Source organism: Silene latifolia, chromosome 2 (assembly GCF_048544455.1).
Source record: "Silene latifolia isolate original U9 population chromosome 2, ASM4854445v1, whole genome shotgun sequence".
NCBI lineage: Eukaryota > Viridiplantae > Streptophyta > Magnoliopsida > Caryophyllales > Caryophyllaceae > Silene > Silene latifolia.
Genome location: NC_133527.1, coordinates 85652524 through 85680074, shown reverse-complemented (window position 1 = coordinate 85680074; position 27551 = coordinate 85652524).

The following is a 27551-nucleotide window of genomic DNA, read 5'->3' as shown; positions in this document are numbered from 1 at the left end:
TGATTTGTATTGTGCAATAGGATAGATAGGGCATACAGGAATTGTCCACCCACGTTGGGTAAACTATATCTCAAGGCTACTCGAGGAGGTAATGACTACAAATGCGTGGCCACGCTCGGAAGTAATCTGTGAGAGATTTTTCCGGTCAGGTAGTCACACTCCCGATCGAGAAAACCACTCGCTATATGTTCATTTGCAAGTGTGACCTGAAAGACACCTTGCATTGTGTGAGAGATTAACAAGGACAAGAAAATTGGTAGCGCACACCTTGTGTTGGACAAGTGGGAGATTGTTGGAGTTAGTGTCCTCCACAATAGTGCGTTTACATAATAAATCTCATTAAAGGAATATCATCAGATATTTAATTATTTGATCCTCGTCAGTTGATTAACGTAAATCGATAACGGTTGGCTGACAAGAGTTTGACGTTATTGTCGTGAGACGGCGGTGATCAACTGACCCCTTTCGGTCACACCTAAAGGAACGAACCCCAATTGACAGCTAATTAGTTGCATGAGATACAATTTATTTAGTCCCTTGATTTATAGACTAAAAGGTTAGTCGATTATTTTTAGAGAGATTTCGAGTTGCGAACTCGAGGCACGGCAGTTATTATTTAATTATGCGATAATTGAATAATAAATTTTGGGAGACGAGTTTTAGTTAATTAATTGTTAATTCACTAAAATTGTACTAATTGATTAACGTGATTAATATTAGTACGTAAATAATATGTGTAGCGGTACACGTATATTTATGGAGTGATTTGAACGAATTAATTATGGAAGTATTTAAACATGAAACGATGTTTAAATAAAATTTACACGTATTTGTGCGACAAATATTAGAACCAATATGGACCCGTAAATGGGCAAGTGGACCGTGTAAAATAGAGTTGTGGATGATTAGGAACATAATCATTTCACTTTACTTTATATTTTTCCATAAGTTATCTTATAATCTTTTTTGCATGTGATGTAAGATTGACAAAAAATAAGAAAATCACTCCCACACTCCACCTCCACCTACCCGGCCTCATCCCCCATATACACTCCATCATTTGTTCATTTTTATTCTACAACACTTGAACATTTGCATGTGTTCATCTATCTTCTCTCTAAAAATAATAACCATCATTTTACTAAGTTGTTAGTAAACTAAAAATAATAGCTAAGATTGTTAGTATTATTTATATATTATCAAGGGTTTATTTTACAAGTATCTAGTTAGTATTTGTAAGATAATTTGTGGGTGTAGTTCTTGAGTGCAACTTGAAGGAGACTTTCTTTTTGAAGGTTTTTCAAGGAGGATCATCCATATCTTTTTAGCTCAAGAACAAACTAGAAAGGTGATCTAGTTTGTGCCCATATTACCATAAAATCAATGTAAGGAAATTGTTTTTCCTTAAACTTTCATTTTTATGCTTTTATATTTGCATGCATGTTACATAGATCACCAAAATGATAAATTATGAGATAATTTAATTTTTATTAGATAGTCTAATTTGGATCTATGATCTTTCAAAAGGTGGGTGGGGTTCGGGCAAAGTTCCCGGTGAAGCGTGCATTTTATATAGGTATTTTGTATTTCATTTGCACGCATTCCTATGCATATTTGGTAGTGTTTAGCTACAAATGTCCCCCGAATTGTCTACTTTGGTTCTCTTGTATTATTTGCAGGTATGAACGGGAGAGGAGCATAATCAAGCCTAAAACATGTCCCTATGCATGAATTTAGGAGATGAGTTGAGTCGGAGCTTGGAAACTACTAATTGTGATGCACGTAGAAGTAAGGTAGCTACGCGAGCAAAGAAAGTTCTTCATATTGCTAGTGCCTAATTTGAAGAGCCATATCTCGAGTTTCACAATTGATTTTCAAGAGATTATAATTGAAGATGAAAGTTTGTCCTCTTAGCTTTTCAATGCCACTAGAAACGCTCTGTTTGCCCAAGTAACGAAGAAATGGCGGCCGATTGAAATTCAGTGCGCGAAGTAGGAATTATGCGCTGGAAACCACTCGATCGAGTACTATAGTGTTCGATCGAGTAGTTTAAGTCTTCGATCGAATGGCCTCTTTTTGATAGTTTTCGATCGAGTATCTAAAGTTTTCGATCGAGAAGTTTTGCTAGAAGTTACTCGATAGAGGAGCTTTAAAGTACTCGATCGAGTATTTTTCTTATTAACACGGGATTTAATTCCGTGATTAGTTAATCTTTTAGTTTATAAATGCTTCCCTATATAAGGAGAAAGCGTCATTAGGTTAAACAATCACTTTACACTCTATTATTCTCTTAATTACTCTGTTAAGCAGACTTCTTCTTTCTCTCTTTTGGGCGACGTTGCTTTTGTTCTTTAATTCCGGATCTTATCTTTGTAATCCTTCTTCAATCTTTACTCTTAATTTAATTCTTCTTTTCTTCTCTTAACTGCTCGTTCCTTTAATCTTTCTATTATGTCTTCTACTAGTTTATTCAATGTTGTTATTGTTTATGTCATTAATAGCATGAGTAGCTAAATTCCCTTATGTTAGGATTATGGGAGCCATGGTAGCGAATTGACGATGTTGTGAATAGGTTAGATGATTGATTGTGAGAACTGTTTTATGACAATAAAACTGTAATCGTTTAGTTGAGTGAACGCTTCAAAACCCGTTAAATTGGTTAAATTCAATCCTAGATCAGAAGATTGAAATGAAGAGACCTATTATGAACAGTAGACTACCCTAATGAGGATGGAAGTTAAGTTAGTTGTATTCTAGGGTGGATAGCGGACCGGAAGGACTTTTCCCTTACCCTTCTCACATTAGATCGTCTGAGCTATTTATGACTAAGTTAATTAATTGCCATGGTGAACCGAATTTCTAGCATACTTCTCTTTATCTTCCCTCGACCCTTACTTTTATTAGTTTAGTTAAATTACTCAAACCCCCAAATTGTGACCGTAGACAGACTGAATTAACGAGTAGATAGTGACCGCCTCCCTGTGGAGATCGACCCTACTTCCACTAGCTTCTGTTAGTAGTTTTAGGTATTTATTTTTGGTACTAAATGATGGTATCAAATTTTGGCGCCGTTGCCGGTGACCTTCACCCGGCATAAGGTGGGGGCATCATAGTTGTAGGCATGGAGTGGGGAAAAGGTGTGGGAGCTTGCTCGACAGCAGCACGAGGTGAGGGAGGTAACGGAGGTCCCTCCCGCTGCTCGGTAGCATACTCAAGGTCAAAGTTAAGGCAACTAGGGATGGTTTACGTTTGGGCCTCGAGGCGGGGTGATCCCACTCTTTCTAAAGGGGAGGTCAGGGGTAGGTCCTCACCGGCGGGGAGCTTCATATACCACTCAGCATCAACCCTCCAAGAATAGGTGTCGTTCTCCTCTCCATCTACCACCCAAGACTTAGCTCTCAACCAATCAAGGTCAAAATAAACAACTTTCTTGGACATGTGTGCATCCACCGCCTCCGGTTCGTAAGCTAACAAGTTCTTGGCCAACCGAGTTACCAAGACCCCACAATCTAAGGAGCATTGGTCCGCCTTGGCCATCCTTGCGAGGGCAAAACACACCAAAGACACGGCATTGAAGTGGAGACGACTTTCATGGCGGGGGTTAAGGTAGGAGCTCAAGATCAAGATCTCCATGGAGTTGAGTTTACTCGGATCCTTCCTCCCATAGAGGAGGTTGGTCAAGGAGCGCAAGAAAATCTTTAGGACGGGGTGCTCAATGTCACTAGTCTTCATATTACTCACACTAACCTTTTCCTTACTCATGTACATATGATAATACTTTGAAGCTTTCATGTCTTTCTCAATCTTATCATGGTGACCCACCACTAGCTTACCCACTCCTAGATGGTCGGCAAAAGCATCACTACCTAGGTTGAAAGGGGTATTCTTGAGCCTAAAGCTCACATTATGGGTCTCCTTGTCATAGGTGAAGGAGCTCAAAAACTCAAGGGTGAGGTTGTGGTAACTTATCTCCTCCAAGTTGTACAAACCCTCCAATCCAAGAACCGTGAAGATGTTATGCACCTCCTTCTCTATCACTAGAGCCTCCAAGGTACTTACCGACATGCACTTGGTTGGGGCCATACTCCTAGTGGCTAGGACCTCAAACTTGTCCCGGTGCTCGTCACTCCCAAAAGCTATAGACGGGTAGTCCGGGAGGGTGATAGCGGGCTGTGCCTCTTGTTGAGGTTGGCAAGCATTCATTCCACGACCGGTTCTAGCGTTCCTTACCATGCTACACGAGAATCACACACAAGATATAGAATGGGAAAGGTAATAATTGGAAGCAAATGTTGGATGTGAAGGAGGATTTTCTCAACTTTTCAAATTGATGAAGATCAAATGAGGAGAATTTCTAAGATAGTTTCTTTGCGAATTTTAAACAAATTTTCAAATTCACATTGTGGACAAGCGTTGCATTTGTGGAGTCGCCACTAATTTTTATGGGAAATTGGAACCGTTCGAATACCTCGTGTCATGTCAAGACACAAAGTAGTGACATGAACACTAAGAACTCGTACCCTTAGCATTCTATGTCTAGAATGACTCTCGTGGATGCCAACGAACACGGATGTTCACAGAGATCTGGAGTAAGGGGTGAGGGTACGTATTATGAAGTCCTTTTACTGAACACCTAATCCCGCCCGCCTCGATAGCGGCCTCTACTAATGATTAGGGAAATCGTTCATATTTGATATGCCTTCGATTATATGCATGCAATGCAACATCCAACGTTTTAGTCCTAGCATGTGAGATTAGACTATGTCGGTTAACACGTAATTTAGCACTTAATTGGGTCGAAATAGATGTTAGATTAAATTACATGTGAAAACCAAGTAAATAAATCATACATAATAATAATGAAATAAAGAAATAAATTATAATTGATAAACTTGAATTTACGTCATAAACATGCTCAAAACAATATTAGAAATAAAAGAAAAGAATAAATGAAATAAGAAAAATTAGAAAATTGGAAAAATAAGGAAAATAAAAATAAAGAAATAAAAAATAAAATAGAAAATATGGAAAATATGAATTATATGGAAAATATGTCGAATTATGGTGATAATAAAAATAATAGTTAATTAGAAACCTAATTAGAATGCCTACGTCAAAACAAGAAGAGTTCAGGGGTAGAAACCACCCCAGAACAGGCGCAGCATCTGGTGCGTCCTCTGGAAGAGGGGCAACACTTCACGCGACTATTCTTGAGTCGCTTTCTAACTGTGAAAGTCATATTCGTTAATTGTTATCGTTGGTTGTTTGATTAGGATAGCTTATTGATGTTAGACTCGAATAGAAGTGATTTAATTGATTACATGCATCTGGGACCGTCATAAAACGATAGAAGACGAGAAAATCACAGCGGATTACATAATTATGATGTCGAAAACGGGTTTATATACAAACTTGAAGTTAGAGACGAAAGTTGAAGATTAAGAATTAATGAAGAAAGCAGAATTAAAACATATATCACAGACGAAATCAAGGGACTTGATATGAATGAATCGAGCCTCTTAAATCCGGGTATGAATAAGATGACGAAAACCCGCAAATATTAATTATAAGGGATTTAAGTCGAGATTAAATGTTATAATTTGAAAAGGAATTATTAAGACGTGATTACATATTAAAACGAACAAAAGAAACAAGAAATAACAAAAATAGAAAAGTTGCAGAAGATCGAAGAAGAAGAAGAAGAGCAGGAGCAGCGGCAGCCTCTGAAAGAGGTGTAGTAGATGCTGCGATCCTTTGAAGAGGCGCAGCAGCTGTTGCGTTTCTTCTCGACATCTGATTTCCACTGTTTCGCAAAAACAGTTTATAAAAGAGGTTTTAAAATTGGTTTCGAGCATGCTTTTGACGTAAATTTATATTAATAAACACAAAATAAAAGTGCAATAAATAAAATGAGATTTTATACCCTCAGCCTTACATGTTAGCGTCTCGATATTTAACTAAAATCGGTTTTTAGTTGTAACTCGACTCGATCTATACAAATATGAAAGTGCCCTTGAAAAAGGAATTAAAAAAAGATTGAATTATTGATTAATTATGGTGCAGTGGTCAAATTGGTCGGTCATGCAAACGTGACTGGTACTCAGAATGATCTGAGCTTACATGGTCGATTGATCAAGCACGTAAGCGTCAAAATCTTAGAGCAAGATCTTAGAATGCAAAGAGAGAAGAGAAGGGCGGACACTCGCGTGAAAAATATGTGAGGCAAAGGCCTCTATTTATACTAATCAAACGGAGGAATTATGGTAAGGGTAGAATTGGAAAGAAATAGGAAAGAAAGATCCGGAAACAACCGACTTAGTTGAAACACGGAAACTTAGACGAAAAGAAAGCCTTGAGAAAAGGCGCATCAGGTGCTGCGTCCCTTCAAAGAGGCGCAGCATTTGCTGCGTCATTTCTTGGGTAGTTTCCTTCTGCGCAAGAAAACGCGTTTAACAGTCTGTCGTATTTTAGGCATAACATTCTCTACAAGACTCGGATTAAGGTGATTTAGGTGGCGTTGGAAAGCTAAGAGAAATATAGAACATTCTGTGAAATAGGCCAGACCCCAAAAACTCATTATCACCTCGTAAAATGGGCCTAAAGGTCGGGTTGTCATTTTAGCTAAATGAAATGCACATTTTGTAATATAAACTTTAAGTTTATCCCAAAGAAGTGACATGGGACTAAAAATGAGATATACCCATAACATTTTATGATATCCTAACCTTAGGTAGACAAGCACATTGCTTTTTGACTCGGGATTTTACGGTTTTTAGGAAATGAAGACGGTTTTTAACCCGGACTCTAAATGAACTCTAATTACTATCAAAGCGACCGTAATGACACCTAGATGACAAACAAGGGGTAGACACAAGTGTATAAGTTACCTTTTATTGACCAATTTATGAAACGTTATAAAATCGCGACATATGCTAAACATGCGGCCCAATCATCACTGGGTGTTTGTCGGGAGGTGCAGGAATGAGGTATCTACACACATGTTACTAGTTCTTTTCCTGAAGTTAAAGACTCGTGTGATATAATAAGGTTTTAAAACATGACTTTCCTAACATGTGTTATTCTTATTCATCATTCAACTTGATCAATCTTGACTCAACCATGATACATTACACTAGTTCCTTATCATATTTGCCATTTACCAACACTTTAAATTCTTACTTAAGAGGTTACATGTCGATGTCGCCAGTTTAACTTTGTTAAGCTTGATAAAAATGAGAATTAGCCGGGCAAAATTTTAAGAGGTCTGGACAAGTAAAATGCTTCCTTGTCATTTTAACGTCTTTGAGTTGAACAAATTTTTAAGTGTAAGGCTATTTCAAGCACCATGGTTTGGAGTTTTGGAGAAATCACGAGAAAGTGACTCAAGTAGTAAACAAGGGAATAAAAATTTGACATGGCTAGTGTCGAATTTTTCAAGAAATTGAGGCAAAATTTCTTTTAATACCTCTTATGGAATAGTAATAACCATAAAATTCTCAACCTCACAACATAGAAAAATTATCTTTAAGACATGAAAGACATTGTTCATGGAAAAATTTCACCCAAATTTTCAACAAAAATTGGTTTCATTTTGGGATCACACACCACACAATCAACCAAGCTAATGGTCTCACAAGTCAATTAAACCAAGTTTTTACTCATGAAAATCGAAAATTGGGCATGACTTGTCTATTATTCAAAAATTTAAGACGAAGTTTTAAGACGAAATTTACACATATTATACAAGATCCATTCATGACAACAAAATCTAAGCCTTTATTGTCCAACTATACACAACAACAATCACCAAAATCCAATCATCACTATGCCAAATAAGACATCCAATAACGGTCAAATAATGCAAATTACCGTTTTTAAATAGAAACACGGGACCGTTATTGCAACGACGGTTGTTAAATATATACAACGGTTGTACAAATACAAGCGACCGTTATATAACATCAAGACCCGTTGTTAAATCTTAAGAACGGTATCAAATCCGTTGTCGTAGTTTACTATTGACAACGTCTTATCGTTCCAAAACCGTTGTTAAATATTATATATGATAACGGTTCAATTCGTTATCTTATTTAATTGAATGTCAAAATTTAATAACGGCTTTATTGCGTGCAAAACCGTTGTTATATTCATCTGTTGACAACGGTATGTAACAGTTATCTATTTATATTGACGAAATTTTGTCAACGGTTCTGCTTAAATAAACCATTGTAAACGTTTTGAACTCGACAACGGTTATCGTTCGTTATCTTATATTTTTGGTGGTTTGAATGGGAGGGAAAATATGTCAACGGTTATTTATCTAAATAAAACCGTTATCAAATAATTGTTTGCAACGGGTTGTTTTTAACCTTTATCGTTTTTATTTTTTTATTTTTTTTAAAAAAATGATTTTAGCTATTCTAGCAAATTTCTTTGAAATGCTATTTTTCAAAGCGTTTGTAGCAGATCTTTGAAATGCTATTTTTTCATTTATTCTTTGAAAAAGAGCATTCCAAAGAAATTGTGCAAAGTGCAAAATTGAAATCCTGTATCAAAATATTACACCCCGCAATCAATTAAACCAGTTAAAAAAAACAAGACAAACAGGATGATCAACAGCCAAAACACAACTGCTATTGAGAAAACAAAAGAAACCAATACACAATGGATTTGTATATACAAACTCGTACATAAAGCATGAGAAAACTATTGAGACCTCACTAATGAAACAACATAACTGGCCCACATATTTCTCATCTGGTTGGTGTCCTCTGGCGAATATTCCGGGGCTTTGTTGAGTATTTGTGGAAACTACAATTCAAAATATACATAATCAAAATGGATGTAATACATGGAAGTATACAGAATTGAACTCAATTTACGTCTGAAATAGTTTTTAAATCACACTAACCCGTATCGGAATGGTAGATAGTTTTCTGTGGATAACCTCCCACATGGACTGACAAACGTAAAAACCGTATTGTTTGTCGTCTGGTGCTTTAAGAGACTATTATATAAATCACACACAAATCAGCTGATGAATTAGATAATCAACCTCTTGCATAAACATTAATTAAATGATACGAGTAATTATTAAGAATACACTTACTAATGGAGTGATAAAATTGGGAACAACGTCGCTTTCATATTTCCCAAGTGAACATAATCTCTTTTTGCTTCAAAAACACTAAATCATAAATATACACACGTGCCATTATTATTTGCATATATATATGTCTCAAGTCAAACAATAAAAAATGACATTATTGAAGGTTGTAAACTTACTCAGTTATCATCTTTACATAACTGTCAGAGGGTATGCCTTCGCGAGAGTCAATCCAGTACACTCTTTTTGTTTCCACTTGGATTGCCAGTAGCACCCAATGCTTCCTATTCATTTTGAGACATTGAACTGTTAGTTCATGTACACGAATTTAAGCATGTTAATTTCATTACAATAATCACGTACTATACATACATATTCTCATTGTAGGGGGCAAGCCATAGTTTTTTGGACGGCATCAACCGACGAGCGATACTATTGATTTGTTCTTCGTATGAAATTCTATTAACAGAGAACGCCTTAGGACTCAAGAATCCGTAGGCGTGAAATGGGACCTTCCACTCAGCGGTCTGATTATTCAGATACCTATTACGCCACATGGAACAAAGAATATTATTGTAATTGATAATTTAAACAAACATCATTATTCGTAAATGACTTACTTCATCCAAATCAAAATGTGAACAGCATCTAAATTGTCAAGGTCGACGAATTCCATCAGTTGCTTCGGGTCCAGTACGGCTACATCATCTGCGCCCATAATTTCCTGTTCAATGTTAATCATGACTACATCCCCTCTAGGTGTCTTATTTACAGCTAGGTTGTGCAAAGCCATCAACGAAGCAGTTCTCATTTTTTTCTTATAGTCACACGATTCATAATAAGAATCATAAGCAGGCTTGACTGCAACAACTTCCGTTGACGTAGTAGTAATTGCTTTAGCTGCTGCCATGGCTTTGCTTAACTTCTACAAATGTAAAGATTAAAGTACTTGTGTTAATATTCGTACCCTAATATATTTAAAGAACAAGTAATAATTAACGTCTGCGTATAGGTACCTCGGGGATGACAACATTGATGAGGTTGTTAGGCCATTGCACATAAGAGCTTAGGGCTTCTTTCAAATATGTGACCTCCTCAGTAGGAAATGGTACTTGTACTTCCCCATACTCGTCTTTATATAATTGGGACACTTCCACTTTACAGCAATTGTGACGAAGGGCTATACCATGAAACTTAACTTGTTGAAGCCGGTCGTAAGCGAACACGTATCCCCTGGCAACATCAACTTTCTGTTTCCCCCGTAAATAGAACATACGACAAGGCACCTTGCAATCGCCCTTCACAACAGCTTTAATCAATTAGTACACATACATTCACTACCTTTAATAAATTTCATAAGTAAAAAATGTGTACTGAGATGAATAATTATAAACTAGCAGCTATTACCTTTTTCGGTGTACAGAAGAACGTCTGATCATCAACTACCTCAATCTCTTCCTATGTCATGGCCTTACTGGCTTCCTCTTCCTCTTTAACTGCCTGATATCGATCCTCGGCTCCCACCTGAGTCTCCTGAGCCATTTCCTTCTCCCTAGCCATGTCCTCCTTGGCTTCCTTCTGTTCATTAACACTTGTCCATATAACACGTACTGATTTTCCAAATCATATCACACATTGTATATATATAAGACATAAATATTATTACCTCTTTTTTTCCTCCTCCTCCTCATCCTCCTCCTCCTCATCTGCTTCCTTTATGACTTCTTGAACCATATCCAACTCTTTTTCTGATGGCTTTTCCCCAGTTTCCAACATTCTCATCATCAACCTGGCTATTTTATAGATTACCTTCTTGGAATCATCACCACTTCGAGTTGTTTTCCCAAAATACTTACTGATACCAACATGCGTCGATACCCCTCTCACACAACCTGGATGCTCTGCTTTGCCGATTGCCCTAGCAAGAATGTCATCACGTCCTTCAGGCTTCCATTTTCCTTCCTGTACCTCCTTCTCACAGATCCTCTACATACACATAAAACCATTAAGCAACACACAATTATATAACTCCGACTACCAGTGGTAGGAGTGACATATTTATTCAAACTTACAATTTTATCTTTGATGTCCTTATCATATTCAGTTTCCGTCTTTCTATTCTTAGGAGTGTGACCTTCCACCGAAGCGTCGTGACGACTGAGTTTTCCAAGCTTTGCCTACAATTCATTCATCACATTGATATCCTCTCAAAATATGTATGATTACGATGAACATATATAACATCCGACTAAAACACCTAATAGTCTAATACTATAAGAATTATGTACTTAGAAGTTTCTTCTTAATCAATCTATAACCACCTCGGGAGCCGTAAAAGACGGTCTTTTTCTTTGAAATGTTCGCCTTGTTCCTCTCACTCATAGCCTTAATCAAATAAATTGTATCAAGAAACGTAAGCATGACCAAATACTAAACTAAGTATACTTCTTTACTTATTATTATTAAGTTACCTTAAACTTGTCAGAGTGCCTATAAGCGATATAGCTATCCCAATGGTCTTGACTGACATACGGATACTTCTTTGTTGGTGGGTTCTTGTTCATCTCCCCGTTTTCCTTGTTGAACAAGTGGTTCTCAGCCATCTTTAACTTCCAAGAACTGAGGGCTTCCCCTGTCTTTGTTTTTAGGTACTTATCATACTTTTCGGGGATAACGTAAGCTAACTGCATATATGATGAGCATAGTTGGTACAAGTGTTTAGGCAAATACACATATCAAGTAGTAACTTAATTTCAGCAAAAACATTTATTATTGTATATACATACCTTTATTCTGGTTATTAGCATGGTGTTCCGTATTTTACTCAGTTCACTGATACGCGGCGTACCGAGAGGCACATACTGTCTTACAGAACAACCAATCCAACTTGTAAAATACCCGGCATACTCACCATATGGCAGCCCCGTATCTTTATCCCATTATAAAGGATTAGGTATCTTTGAATTTATTGCTTCTAGGGAAACCCTGTGGCGCATTCGACCCCAAGTGTGTTGCAAATTATTCTCAACACCTGAGTTGTCGCCTGACGCATTTCCATCGTTTCTTTTGCACTTTTGGACCATATCTAAAGCAGAAATTAATAAAAAAATAATAACAATGCATACTTATAAAAACAAACAAATCTACCGAGAGGAATGTTTATTACTTCTTTAACGAGGAGAATCCGGATTGATCTGGCGCCGGCAATGACGACGATGACGATGACTGCGACGGCGATGGGTAGACTGGTGGTAGAGGGGAATCTCAATGTTTGAGAATATTATGTGGGGGAGGGGAAACTCAGAGTATATTATGTGTGAATAATAAAACACTTGCAAGACCTTGTTTATTGGAAAGTAATAAGCACGGTATAAGAAAAACCGTTATATTTTGTTTCTAAACAGACTACGGTTTTGTTTGAAACCGTAATTGATTCGTACTATCTATAACGGTTCAGAAATTACCGTTGTCTGTAATATTTTCACGTTGTTTGATTTTCCCGCCATGAAATAAAGCATCATTTTTATATACATAACAACGGCCTGAACCGTTATAACTGTATATGTCCTTAACAACGGTTTGGGTATAACCGTTTTATTTTATATTTCATTGTGTTTGATTTTACCGCCAAGAAATAAAGCATCATTTGGTATATGCCTGCTAATTACAAAATGTTTCTTAGAAAATCTTGCTTATATTTCCATTAATTTAAAGGATTACAAGTTTACACATAAAGAGTACAAACTACCACCGTACATTATAAACTAGGTAAATAACAATTAGAAGAAGAAATTTGACAATTAACTTAAGCCATGCCTCATTATTTTTGAGTTCTACGATATCCATGGTTAACTTCTTGCATTCTTCTTTTGCCTTCAATATTTCACTGTCATTTCCCCACTTCGATTCTTCAAATTGATATAGTATACTTCTCACTTGAGTAATCTCGATATCCATGCCTTTTTTCTCATTCACTAACCTGTTTAGAACCTTTCTATGCCACTCAGTCATTGGTTCATCAACCCACTTGAAGTAATTGCATCTACGCATTTTAGTCTCGGGATTATAGAATTTGCAAGTAAGAAACTTTCTTTCCGGATTTTGCAAAGTCCAAGAAGTCCTTAATGCTACCGGAACTGAGCAATTACATGTCCCTGTTGAAATAGAGGAAGAAGAAGAGCTACCACTTGACATAATTTGAGTAATAAGAGAGAGAGAGAGAGAGAGAGAGAGAGAGAGAGAGAGAGAGAGAGAGAAATGAAGAAATAAAGAAGGAGAGAAGGTTATTTAAAATAATGTTATCCAACAATTGCATAATTTAACACGGTTCTTACAAGAACCATTGTAATTATCTTATTAATATCATCGAATTTCCATTTATTTTTAGAGGTACTTATGATCTAACACGGTTTTTATGCACTACCGTTGTCATTTTTAGAGGTGTTTATATTCAAGATGAATGTAATTAATAAAGAGTAGAATTATATATTAAAACGATCATATTATACAATGGCGAAATAAAAAAAAAACAGTACAACAAGGAAAAAAAAAAGAAACACAATAAAAAATAAAAACGACAAAAACAAACAGCTAACTAATTAGTAAATTAATTAATCAAATACCCTAATAGGAGTTTGACGAGGAGATGGGTACTGAGGATAAACTTGATTATAAATCAAGCTTACTACATCGGCATCACGACAATGATCAAAATGAGGCACTTTTTCGTCTTCCCATGATTTCGGTACATGAATAAAACTGTACGGTATGAACTTTCTCATCAGATGAAACCCATAAGTAAGGCCCAGCGTGTACATAACGATCCTTAGGGTCGCCATCATAATAGTCACTTTTGCCCCTTTGTTTGTCACGTGATGCATACCTTGCAGCGAGTTGTTTTGCTTGGCGAAAATCGTCAAGACCATCCCTTCGAAACACGATCAGAGCATATCCAAGAAACCCACGACCAGAATTCCAAGCCGGGTGGATTGCCCTAACATTTGAAAACCCATTCTCAATGAGGATGTCCCTCAATGGGTTAAGAGACAAAGAAGCTCGCTTCCCAGCGGAATCGCGTATGACTGGGTGATTGTGAATTATGCACGTAATCGGGTTGATATAGCGGGTTACCGATTGCTGAGAAGGTGCGACTGCTATTCTTTTAATTATTATATTATTATATGTATGTATATGTAGATTATTAAAAAAGTGAAGTAGAAAGGTTAGTAACAATAAAGTGATTCTTATTGTTACTACAAATGTGATGCTATTTATAGTAGTATAATAAAGCTATAATTAATTAGATTAATTTCATCCATACGTTACATTCAAACTTGTATTAATTATACATGCATGCATGAGGTGAATAATGGTCAAATAATCAATAATAATAGGGCATGCATTGGTAAAACCACAAACTTTTCAGTTTTAGATCTGTATTTAAAACGATTATAAGAAAACCGTTGTTTATTGGTGTAATATGACAACGGATTTACAAAAAACCGTTGTTGATATATGAAATATGATAATGGCTTAACAAAGAACCGTTATCTTTTTGTGTTATACATACGGTCAAAGAATCAATACTGCAACTTTGAATCAGAAAAAGTAAAAATTGCAGGGCATGTATTAGTCAAATCACAAACACTATAAAATCACAGATAATTAAACAATTTCTTTTAAAACGGATACTGTCCAACCGTTGTTGATATGTGAAATATGATAACGGCTTAACAAAGAACCGTTATCTTTTTGTGTTATACATACGGTCAAACACACAATACTGCAACTTTGAATCAGGAAAAGTAAAAATTACAAGGAATGCACTAGTCTTGTTAAGTAATTGGACCGTTGTGTTTTTACTAATCGGATAACGGGTTTTTGATAACCGTTGTGTTTCTTGTTAAGTAATTGTACCGATTCTTATTTAGCTTTTACCGTTTCCACTTTCCAATTCTTGACTTGTTCCAATTCTTATCTTATTATTATACCGGTTCCAATTCTTAATATCTTATTATACCGTTTCCAATACAACCCAAACTCATTATATAAGTAGAATTATAATTTTCACAATCTTAACTTGTACCGTTTGCACTTTCCAATTCTTAACTTGTTAAGTCCTCCATTAATTTTCCACATCAATTATGTCGTCAAGTTCATCAACTTACAGTGGTTCATATTATTCATCCGCTGATGGTGATGATGAAGCATCATATGAACCTCTTGTAGGACCCTCAAGTAGATTTATGTACGCTAAACCCTTTACGTGCATCATTCACAATCTTCCATATACAGAGGACGGGCATGGAAAGGCTATACTCTCGTATAGCCTTGACTGGTTAATATGTTTGATTCGGTTAGCCGGATTGAATTTGGTTCAAACTATCTACCCGGACAATGATGCGCATCATGACTTCGGGCGGTGTACCCTCATCGAGTTTGGCGGGGGTGAGGAGCGGGAATGCTTTCGTCAGGCTCGCAAAATTGAGCGGGCATTCTATAACAATGACTCTTCGAGACTCTGGTTTGATCAGGATGAACAACGGGTAGGCCCATATTTATGGGTTGCGAATGAATCTGACCGTCTCCTACTACTTCCGATTCTACACCGCCAAGGTCGCATTGCCGAGAAGCGGGGGACGATCGTTGCAATGGAAAAACGACTGTGTGGATTGGGCTGAAGGTGAAAGAGACATATATGGTGATATTGTCTCTGAATTCCAGAGGATGGGGTAACAAAAAACATACTCCCTCCATTCAACTGCACACTACACATTTGCTTTTTCACGTTTGTCAACGCTTGTTTTACGCGATTTTTTTTTCTTTAGCTTGATATTTTAATGTACTTCCTAAAAACCTAAGTCATTATAATAAAAGTTTGATATTTCTGTGGTGATATTGTCTCTGAATTCCAGAGGATGGGGTAACAAAAAACGTAACAAAAAACATAAATAATTAAACTTTAATTCAAACCACCACCATAATCCAAATACAACTTACAATGCCAGATAATATTTAAAGACTTAATTATTAGAATCCGATGAAGTATTAGGATACTCATTATGAATTTCGGTATAGAGCAAGTCGTAGATCGACCCTTTATTATCACCGGGAAGCGCAGGTGGAATGGCCTCTCTCTCCCATGACATAGGCACGGTGGCAAGAATGTGATGCTTCCTGTAATGTTTCAGCAGATGATGATCAAGATGGGTCGCAACCCATAGATAAGGGCCTTGTTGTTTATCATCCGAATAGAAGTCCTCTTTCCCTGCATCTTCCCCTGCAAATCTAGCCCTTAATTTTCTTGCCTGGCGAAAACTATCATGGCAGTTGGCTTCGTCAAACACGATAAAAGCGAAGTCTACAAAACCTTGCTTGTTTGTAGACACAGGGTACACTTTTTTAACCGCGGTGAAACCGGAGTTATGAAGCATTTCCGTCAACCACCCTAAATTAGGGTTTAAACCCTTTCCATTCACACCATAATGAATCGGGAGATTATGGAGAATGCAAGTAAAAGGCTATGCGTAACGAGAACGTGATTGTAGCTCACCAGCCATATTTTTTTTAGAGAGATATTTAGAAAGAAATTAGAAATTAAATGTTTGATAATTTAGAATTTGACCTAAAATATTATGAAGACATATTTATAGAATTATTTTGGTCAAATTGAATATTTTTGGTCAAATTGAATATTTATTAAAGTTCAGTTTTGAATGCACTAATCAAATTGAAAAATCTAATCAAATAATGACAACGGTTGAATTGAAACACCGTTATCTCATAATAGACAATAATAACGCTTACAAAGAATCCGTAGCAATAACATAACAACGGGTAACAAAAACCGTTGCTGGTGTTAATTTAGTAACGGTTTTCGAAATGCTGATATCTTAAACTGGTAACGGTTTTCTAACAATCGTTGATAAGAGTGATTCTATAACGAGTTTTTGGAAACTATTAAAAGTTTTTGACAACGGTTTGTTAATAAGCCATTGTCAAATTATAATAACAACTGTCTTCGAGGGAAATCGTAATTCCTATTAGTGCGATCTAGGTTTCCGTCAATATTTTGAAAACGGTAATCTAAGTTTCGTTATTAAATGCATTAAACCGTTGTGATACACTCCTTATTGATTGCCAGATTTGGCGTAGTGCATTGACCCAAGAACACCCAATTTGAGTTCTACAATGGTGGACGAAAATTTTCCACAAAAATTTGATTTTTATCAACAACAATGGTGTAGAAAGCTTACTAGTATCATGAATCAAGCAAAATCGACAACTAATTAACAAAACTCAAAGGATTTAAGAGTAGATCTAAGAAAGTTCAAACTGGGAAAAAGATGGAAGAAGATGAATATGCTTACCTTGACTAATTAGTGGGATTAGATGAGAAAAGTGAAGTAATGGGATAAATTTCCAAGCAAAATAGAGAAACAATGGAGGTGTTTGGGGATTTTTGGTGATGAAAGAGACGAAGATATGGAGATATGAAGATAAGAATGAAGAATTGGGGAAAACAAGAGCCCTTAGCCGAGCGGCCCAGCCAGTGTGAATCTACTCGGTCGAGTGCCGTGTGTACTCGGTCGAGTATGATTCCACTCGGTCGAGTGGGTGACCCACTCGGTCGAGTACGATTCCACTCGGTCGAGTGACGATTTTTGCCACAATGAATTACCTCCTGGAACTGGGTCCACTCGGTCGAGTAAAGCGTCCACTCGGCCGAGTTCCTGCTTACTCGGCCGAGTTGGTACTCGCACTCGGTCAAGTGATTGCGTTGGGTCAAATTTTAAATAGAATTTTATCGGTGGATTTCCTGCAAGACGATACAAAGTTCGGGAGTCCACCGTCTATGGGTGACCCGTCCCGAGTTAGTTCATGTTGGAGTATGTGTCCTCGACAATAATGCGATCACATGTTTAAATCTCATATTAATAATGCTGAGGGAAAACAATATTTTATTGTCAACTGATCCACATTAATCGGTAATGATTGGCTGACTAGAGTTTGACATTACTGTCGTATGATGGTGGTGATCAGTTGATCCCTTAAGGTCATACCTCTAGGGTAACACTCTTAATTGATTAATTAATTAATTGTATGATGATACAAGTTAATTAATTCCTTAAATTGAACAAATTTTATTTTTTAAGAGAGTTTTATATCTTATTGTAATTTAATTAAATAATATTCAATTTTGTAATTAATTTGTTGTATTACTAAAATTGATTAATGTTTATGAAATATTTGAGATAAGAGCAATTAATTAGTTATAATTACAAGATGTTGTAGATTATATTAACTAGACTTAATGTGACCCATTTTTATATACATGTAATTGTGAATTACTTGTTAATTTGTTAAATGTAATTTATTTAATATATAATGATATTTAATTAGTTAAGTATGCATTTATATTACTAATAACATGACACCTATCCACTTAGATTTCAAAATAGGAAGGAACGTCTTCGTACTTCTTATTCTCAGTTTGTGGCTCTTGAACATTTTCTCCCACTATGTCTATAAGAAATCATGGAGGTCCATTTTATGTACAAAAACCGGTTGGACTAAGGGTTAGTGGGTGATGATTTTTGTCATTAGTTTAATGCATGCTTAAGGACATCATGATGACACATAAAGCATGCTTAAACCTAGATACCTACCCTAGGATCATAGGTAAGACAAAAAGCATTTGGGTAAGATAAAAAGCTTTTTTTTTATGCTCTCCTTATGTCATAAAACCTGGAAATGAAAAATTTATATAGAATATTCAAAATTTTAATTTTAATTTTTACTTAAATTTCTAGAACCTGGAAATGAAAAATTTTTAAGCCCCAAAATCGAATTTTAATATTAATGACCATTAATGTTGCTATTTATCAATTTATATCACATAAAAATTAATAACCATTTAAATCATACGAAATTTATCATGCAACTTTAGATCTGATGTTCATATCATATACACAACATTGGGAAATATTTTCATACCATAAAATTTATTTTAGGTATTTTTGCTAAAATAGTCACTATTTATGTGATTTTTACATCTAAAAATCATAAATCATGTAAAATAAAACCATCTTATTTCAAAATTTACATACAGTGTGTAAATATTGCACGTGACAACATACTAAAATTTCATGGGCATAAACGAAGTCTAACCATTTTTAACCAAAATACCTCTATTTAATCAATTTTTATCATGTAAAAATCATAAATCATGCAATATAAAACCATTTTATACGACATTTTACATGTAATGTGTAAAATATGCATGTGAGGTTGTGTAAAAATTTCAAGGTCAGAATCATAGTCTAACTAATTTTAGTATTTTAAGTGTCATTTTATTCAATAAAATGTAATAAAAATACTAAAAATCATTTTAAAGAGAAATAAATTACCATAAATCATCAACATGACCAAAAATCAATTTATATAGAATATTAAAAATTTTGATTTTGATTTTTACATAATTTTATGTTTAATTTGGAATTAAGGGGTTAAAGTTACGTATCATGTGATTTATTTGTGAAATAAGTTGAATATTTTCTATGGGCAAATTTTTATTAAAATTTGGAATGTTGGGAATTTTCCATAATATACAAAATTATGATTTTGGAATTTTGAATTTTTTATGACTTAATTGGGAATTATTTCTTTATTATTATGAATAAAAGATGTTTAATGAGCAATAATAGAATATCAAGTTGAATTATTGTCAAATATTTAGTGAAGACTAAATTTTTGAGTCCTAAGAAGGTTGGGGTAATTAATTTGGACATAGATTTGATTTATGTAATATTGTGTGATTTTAATAAGTTAATAATCACAACTATTCATAAAACCGGACCGAATATACGATATTAGCTTAAATAGGGCGATTTGGCACTTCACATGGCATGTTTCATACATATATTAATGCTGCATTTTTATGATTGTCATATTTTATATTTTATATAATTTTTTATTATGTAATTTGTACTTAGTATGGCCTTAGTTTTTAATTGATATTTCCCGAAATGAATGAGGATATCGATTTGATTGTAATTAAAGTGATCTCGTAGTTCCTTGAAGACGGTGCCATTCAGAAAGGCGTTCCGACAAAGACGGTGTTGCCACGGAGTGCGTGCCAAATGAAGTTCAAGGGACCAAGGAGTTGGTTTCTGAATTTGTAAATAGTTTATTAGATTTACTATTTTAGGAAGGCCATACTAGGATTTTATTGCTTTGCTTTGCATTTGTTTTATATGTTTGCATGCATAGCCAAATCGCCATAACTACACATGCATATCATATTTTATCGAATCATCGACCGTGTCAATTATAATTATCGTTAGTTCACTGCATTAGTTCACTTAAAACGAGATAGATAATAAATTGACAAAACCTCTCACTAAATAATAATTGAGAATTAGCCTTACCAAATAGTAGAACCATGAATCCCAATTTCATAAGGAAGTAGGCTCGGCTCACCGGGGTGCTAAACTTGTTACGTTGGGTAAGTGGGTGGTAAGTTGTTACTACATCGAAATTTGGATTGAGCTCAACGGAAGTATTCGCGACCGTAGCCGCATGTGTTCCGGACTTAAGATAAATATTAAAGTAATTTTATCGACTGAGAGTTCTAGAAGTAGAATCGATTAAAGAGTTAATCCACCGAGTTATATTGATTAGGGATGAATCGGCTCACCGTGCCCTAATTGATATGAATTTGGATCTCGGGATCATTTATAATAGTTGGGTAGAGGTCACTATATAAATGCTAAAACATTCTTAAATGTTTTAAATATAACGATGAATGTTTGATTTTCCCACTATTTCATTGTTTTATGTTGTTCTTTATTATCGCTCCTACTCATATATGATATCAATTCGATTGTAACACGAGTCTCCGCTAAACCACTACTACTTACGACAAATAGAATCTCTTTCTAAAATGAACCGTATCATAGGTTGTGGACTAGATCCATAGGAATCGTTCTATTCCATAGAACTTGATAGGAATCTTCCTATGCAAATGTAAGATTAACATCTTAAATTCCTCACATACCTATGATTTCTTATGAATAAATGTGAATAGAAGTAATGATTAGTCAAAATATGTTTTGATAATGTCTTCTATGCATCCATGGTTCAAAAGTCTTATTGCTCAAACCAATCACTTGTCATCAAACACTTAAGTTGTTAAGCACATGATGATATAAAATTGGTAAATTAATTTGTTAGAAATTTTGATTAACTAAATAACACAATAGAGTTCATCCTTGTGAAGGATTAACTAGGAATTTATATGAAGATAAGTCTTCATTGAGTATAAATTCTTGAAATAAGTGGGAGCAATAAGAAGTAACGTATCTATCTTAATTGTTAAGGATAGAACTAGGCTCGAAAGAGAAGGTGTTAGACACTAAAATAGAGACAAATTCCTAAATAAGTAAAGATCAAGGAAGTTGGTCGTGTGACACCAACATATTCCTTCTTAAATATGTATGATATTGACATAGCCTTCTTGCGAATTATCACGTCATGAGTATTTGATACAAATTTGTGAACAATGTTAGAAAATCCCATATTTCATGATTATGAAATATGGCAAAAGGTTGTCAAAACCACCTTTCTAAATGGGTATTTAGAGGAGGATGTGTTCATAACACAATCCGAGGGTTTTTTAAACCCTTAGAATCCCAACATTGAATAATCGTACGACGACTAGCAAGAATAAATTCAGAAATTTACATGAATGGAACTAGGGTAGTTGCCATTTCATCCATAGATATATAAGTGTTATAGTGTACTCATTGTATAAGACTCAAATTGGTGACCCCAATTATTTCTCGATTCTCGATTGAAATTGCATTTAAAGACTAGTTTGACTAGTGTCCCAACCATCTGATTGGGAATCTCTTGGTATGTGTGCGAATCTTGTATTCAAAGCAAGATTAATTCATGACTTATTTCTAGAAAAGAATTATGAATAAAACAAGATATTCGCCCTATTTACACTTTGAAGTGTATGGTCGAATACAATTTCAATCAAAAAGGGTTATTACTTCTTCATCTCTTTTACCAACGAACTAGGTAGATACTTGGTATCCACTTAACGAGGTAAGAAGAGAAATTCTTTCAATAAGTTCAAATGAATGTTTAAATAGTATCAAAACCCACAGATTATAAAACCAAAGTATTAGTACTTTGTTAAAATGGGGAACAATAAAGTAATGACTTTGATTTACACCAAAAAGAATGTGATATTGTATCACAAGTTTACTTTCATTACGACATGATTGTATCTTTACTATAAAATTGGAAGTAGTTTCTATCACAATTTGTCTAGTATTTATTTATTCCACTAAAACAAAACATAATTAAAGAAATCAGGTACAATTCATATATGATATGATTAGGCATGATACCTAAGTTGTAGCTTGTTTTGAAAGAAAACATATGCTCACTCTTCCTACATGATCACGAGAACAAAGGGTTTGTGGCTCGTGATGCTGTCTGTTAGAGAAAAGAGGATTATTTCTTATAGACAGAGTGGGAGAAAATGTTCAAGAGCCACAAACTGAGAATAAGAAGTACGAAGACGTTCCTTCCTGTTTTGAAATCTAAGTGGATAGGTGTCATGTTATTTTAGAAAATAACAAACCTATAACTTATTATGATGCTTTATCTAGTTCCAACTCCGTAAAAGTCTGAAGCAAGCATAAACATGAAAATGTTTATTTAGCTTGGTTGGTTGGTGGAAAGGATTTTGCATGCAACACCAATGCTTCATTGTATTCGGATATGATTTGATATAGTTGGATTTTAAAATCATCTTGCATGAGTTTTGTAAATCGCAACTATCCTAAAGTAGGATGCGAACTTAAGAGGAAGTCTTAAGTAGATATCAAAGAGTTGAATTGTATGTTTTGATCATGTGATAAACATTTCTTGAATTGTCGAATAGTTCTGTTTATACATGGAGTTTAGTGGGAGTAATGTGGTCTTATTAGTCTTATATGTAAGGGACATATTGATCATTGTGAATGATGGAAGACTTAGAAGAAGAATAATACATCTCTAAGGTATCCAGACCTACAAAGATAATTCTTAGAGGATATTAGTGTTAAATGAATATTCTTATATTGATAAGAGTCTAGTCAAGTTCAAAGGTATTGAAGATGTAGAAATTGAATCCACTTGCTTCCACTGCGGGATTAATTCATTACGCTTAGATGTATCACCATTCTTAAATTTCGTATACTTGGAGTATGACGAAAAGTTACAAATCAAAATTTTTGAGAAGAAGTCTCTAATATAGCCATATAGTTCATTGGTTAGAACTCTTGGAGCACTAAAATATGAAGCTAAGCATTTAGAATTGAGATGGATTTATGTGCAAGAAGTTACACAAAAACTATGTTCTAAACCCATAAGGATGGTTAGAGAACCATCTTGGCTATATTATTTAAGGAGCAAATCTGCTAGAAACGTTCTAGGCAGTAGAACAATGAGGGATTAACAACGAAAATTGATTACACTTGCAATAATGAGATATGCATGTAGGAAGGGATGATATTAGGATTCGGTTTTATGAATTGGAGGAACCATGGTAGTTCGTTCCAACAACCGAAGGTCCTATCTCTATACACTATGAGGACAGTGGGAGCTATCCTAAGGCAGAAGAGCATATGTCTAGATTAGATTTAGACACGCACTCAAAATTTTTATAATAAAGATTATACATAACCAAGGGAAAATGCATATACCAAGGTTAGAGAAAGTACAATGTGTTGCTGAGACTTACTAACCAAAAGCCTTTTCACAGGTTTAACATGATAAGTCATGTCATTTCAATTGAGTTGAAATGTGCAATATATACAAAATGGAATATGGATTATAGATTATGTAGTAATTGATATTGTATCAATTTTACATATGTGATAATACATTCATCGTTTAAGTTTTATTAAAAACTCTTCTATTACTTTGTTATATCCAAATGGGTTGTTGAGACAATATTCAACCCCATTAAAGTGAACTGGATTGACATAGTATTCGCCCCAAGTTGCTTATATGAGGTGACATCTCGAAGTGACTGGAGTGTGAGGCGATTGATGGCAAGTTCAAGAGCCATAAAGTCATAAGAGATGACTAGTCGATCACATAGACAGACTGTATGGGACACTCTGTCGGGCTTATGACCACTTATAGAGTTATGGAAATTTTTATAGTCTGGTCGTGGCGAGAGATACTATAGTATTCTTATTAGTCGATTCTTTGACTAAAGACTGTTCGCCTAAGATGGCACAGTTTCAGAGTGACTTTGATTTATGTTCTACGACCTTCGTAATTGGCGTCAAATGGGCACATTTTGGGTTATAATGAGCTGTGGCTATTCGAAGGCAAGAGTGCAATAGGAATTGTCCATCCCTGTCAGGGTTATCTTATATCTCAAGGCCACTCGAGGAGTAATGAACTGGAAATGTGTGGCCACGCTCGGAAGGCATCTACGGTAGATAATTCCGGTCAGACAGTTATTCTCCAGATCGAGGAAACCACTCATGATATGATCAAATGCAAGTACGACCTGCAAGACACCTTGTATTGAGTGGGACATAGTAATATGACAAGAGAATTGGTGACGCACACTTGTCGCGGACAAGTGGAAGATTGTTGGAGTATGTGTCCTCGACAATAATGCAATCACATGTTTAAATATCATATTTAAGAATGCTGAGAGAAAATAATATTTTATTGTCAACTGATCCACATTAATCGGTAATGATTGGCTGACTAGAGTTTGACATTACTGTCGTATGACGGTGGTGATCAGTTGATCCCTTAAGGTCATACCTCTAGGGTAACACTCTTAATTGATTAATTAATTAATTGTATGATGATACAAGTTAATTAATTCCTTAAATTGAAATATTTTATTTTTTAAGAGAATTTTATATCTTATTGTAATTTGATTAAATAAGATTCAATTTAGTAATTAATTTGTTGTATTACTAAATTGATTAATGTTTATGAAACATTTGAGATAAGAGCAATTAGTTAGTTATAATTACAAGATGTTGTAAATTATATTAACTAGACTTAATTTGTCCCATTTTTATATACATGTAATTGTGAATTACTTGTTAATTTGTTAAATGTAATTTATTTAATATATAATGATATTTAATTAGTTAAGTATGCATTTATATTACTAATAACATGACACCTATCCACTTAGATTTCAAAATAGGAAGGAACGTCTTCGTACTTCTTATTCTCAGTTTGTGGCTCTTGAACATTTTCTCCCACTCTGTCTATAAGAAATCATGGAGGTCCATTTTATGTACAAAAACCGGTTGGACTAAGGGTTAGTGGGTGATGATTTTTGTCATTAGTTTAATGCATGCTTAAGGACATCATGATGACACATAAAGCATGCTTAAACCTAGATACCTACCCTAGGATCATAGGTAAGACAAAAAGCATTTGGGTAAGATAAAAAGCTTTTTTTTTATGCTCTCCTTATGTCATAAAACCTGGAAATGAAAAATTTATATAGAATATTCAAAATTTTAATTTTAATTTTTACTTAAATTTCTAGAACCTGGAAATGAAAAATTTTTAAGCCCCAAAATCGAATTTTAATATTAATGACCATTAATGTTGCTATTTATCAATTTATATCACATAAAAATTAATAACCATTTAAATCATACGAAATTTATCATGCAACTTTAGATCTGATGTTCATATCATATACACAACATTGGGAAATATTTTCATACCATAAAATTTATTTTAGGTATTTTTGCTAAAATAGTCACTATTTATGTGATTTTTACATCTAAAAATCATAAATCATGTAAAATAAAACCATCTTATTTCAAAATTTACATACAGTGTGTAAATATTGCACGTGACAACATACTAAAATTTCATGGGCATAAACGAAGTCTAACCATTTTTAACCAAAATACCTCTATTTAATCAATTTTTATCATGTAAAAATCATAAATCATGCAATATAAAACCATTTTATACGACATTTTACATGTAATGTGTAAAATATGCATGTGAGGTTGTGTAAAAATTTCAAGGTCAGAATCATAGTCTAACTAATTTTAGTATTTTAAGTGTCATTTTATTCAATAAAATGTAATAAAAAAACTAAAAATCATTTTAAAGAGAAATAAATTACCATAAATCATCAACATGACCTAAAATCAATTTATATAGAATATTAAAAATTTTGATTTTGATTTTTACATAATTTTATGTTTAATTTGGAATTAAGGGGTTAAAGTTACGTGGGTGATGATTTTTGTCATTAGTTTAATGCATTCTTAAGGACATCATGATGACACATAAAGCATGCTTAAACCTAGATACCTATCCTAGGATCATGGGTAAAACAAAAAGCATTTGGGTAAGATAAAAAGCTTTTTTTTAATGCTCCCCTTATGTCATAAACCCCCCCCCTGTAATGAGATATGAGTACTCATTTTTTCACACAAAAAAAGTTTGATGCTCATCCTTAATCTCTTATCATCATCTCTCACATAAAAATGGTTTTATGAATAATTTGTTCCAAAATCTCTAATATTATTCCACCATTACTAGAGGTAGTAAACAATAATATTAGTTATTATTTATAAGGGCACATATACTAATTTCTAGTATCTAAATTAGTATATGTATTAAGAGTGATTACCTTGGTACAATTCCTTGAGGAGTAGATCCTACCATTGGATCTAAGGGTTTTCTTCGAGCACTTGGATTTTCTTAAGAAGACTAATTAGGAAGGTGTCCAATTAGTATATCCATTCGGCATTCATTGTAAGTAGATCCGTTTTTCTTCTTACTTTGTATTTTGTTATGCATGCATAAGATCTAATTAGTTTTATGACTAAACTAAATTTATAAAGTTATTAAAAATGTCTAATAAGAGGTTAATGAATCTTACAGTTCATACGTTGTTCTACCCACCATCTATGGTGCACTACTGTAACACTAGTGGTACTCCGCTAGTATCCAATACTATTCGTACATGATCACGGACACTAATAGGCATTCAATTAACACACTATGCGATGCAAGGATTGAAACCATTACCCACAGTGCAACACATGTTAACCATTTTCCAAACACGCTACTCATACTAATCTAGCAATTCAACTTTCATACACATGAGAAATTCATAGCATGCAAGAGTCTAACCACAACCATATCATTCATGCAATATGTGGACAAGCGCCCACCTGCGTATGCCCAGCCGATCTATGGACAACGACAACGGTCTTTTTAAAAGCCACGCTCGGCGGCATAAGAATGCTTTCGACCAGATCGTTTTAGATCGGTCGGTTTCGTCTCGGCAAGGGTCTCGAAACGATGCAAGAGATGTTCGGAGTCGCCACCAAGCATTTGTGGGATGCTTGGAACCCGTTCGAAT